The sequence below is a fragment of the Hyla sarda genome, chromosome 1, assembly GCF_029499605.1.
Source record: "Hyla sarda isolate aHylSar1 chromosome 1, aHylSar1.hap1, whole genome shotgun sequence".
Classification (NCBI taxonomy): Eukaryota; Metazoa; Chordata; class Amphibia; order Anura; family Hylidae; genus Hyla; species Hyla sarda.
Genome location: NC_079189.1, coordinates 77,712,505 through 77,713,851, shown reverse-complemented (window position 1 = coordinate 77,713,851; position 1,347 = coordinate 77,712,505). Strand labels below are relative to the sequence as shown.

General features: G+C 46.9%; 1 pseudogene; it reads right to left on the bottom strand.

The window, feature by feature from the left end:
- Positions 1-481: 481 nt before the first annotated feature.
- LOC130344475 (U2 spliceosomal RNA) lies at positions 482-648 on the bottom strand (annotated as a pseudogene).
- Between the last annotated feature and the right edge of the window lie 699 nt (positions 649-1,347).

Sequence of the window (1,347 nt, the reverse complement as noted above, 5' to 3'; positions counted from 1 at the left end):
CACAAATGCTCCCGGCATCCCCCTTGGCGTTAGCCAAGGTATCTGCCCGCAGAGCCTATAATGGTAGGTACCCTGCCAGAGCAGAAGTACCTGGGGTGTTTGCAGGGAGGTGCGGAACCTAATGGCCACACACACCTCCCCTAGACCGCCAGGAGGGACACCCAGAAGGGCTACCGACAAATCCTGTGGACACACAACACGCAAAAAGTGACACAGTGATACAAAAAAGAAATAAATAAGTGAATGCGTGCAGATATACTGCCCGGACATCCGGCCGGATCTGTAAACATTTCTCTGATCTTAGCCAGAAGGCTGGGAATCAAGAGGTGAGTGCCACAAGGTGAAGAGATTAGGGTGCCCGTGCTTCCACTCAGTGAGCAAGTATACCCAGTGAGTTTCGGCACCTCGGGGTCACCACTCCCCGAAGCACAAAAGTACCTCGGCTCTAGACCCTCTAAGCCTCATGGCGAGACCCGGAGGGAGCAGGTCACATCGGGGCAGCTGTCGAGCTGATTTCTCAGAACCAGCCCCGGAAAGCCCCGGTACACCCGTCCCCACCAGCCCCATACCGGCAGGCGTTCTCCACCAGCATGAAACTGATAAGATCAGATACTACCCTTGATCTTAGCCAAAAGGCCGAGAAGCGACACTAAAACAGAAAAAGACTGTACAAGGTTTATATAGATGACAGTGACGTCTGCAAAAGGGGTTGTGTGAATTGGGTGTTAAAAGCACTTGGTTAAAACTTTGTCTACGCAATTCTTCATTAGATACATTTTCTGCTATCTCTGCTACATTCCACAGTTAACCGCCATCTTAGATATACAATGGGAGGGGTAAGGAGCATACAGGTGGGGAAGAGGGAGTAGTTTAGTTCAGCAAATATCTTAGTAAGCAGTGTAGGGAAAAATAGACATTTTAAATTAGGACATATATATTAGTACATATGAATCCATTACAATGGCAGCAGAAATGTTAATGAACACCATTATTTGGGGAGGGGGGTTTGCAAATATGAGGCACTACTACTATGGGTGCCATTAGAAGCACTAAGGGGGGGACTAGTACAATGTGGTGCTTTAAGGACTAGAAGCAAACTCGACAGAGACAAGTAATTGCAAGGAGAGGCCAACAGAACATATAAGACATACAGTGTGATTACACCATGAAGAGCACCAGTTTAGTACTGTTATGTAACTCCCCCATATGGACACTGTGTGGGGGTGTTACTGATTATGTACGTCTTGTGGTAAATATATGTGGTCAAGGTATAGACCAGCATCTCCTTCGTTCTCAACATTTATTAGAGGTTGGACCTTTGCAGATCATAAAGTGATCTCATATTTT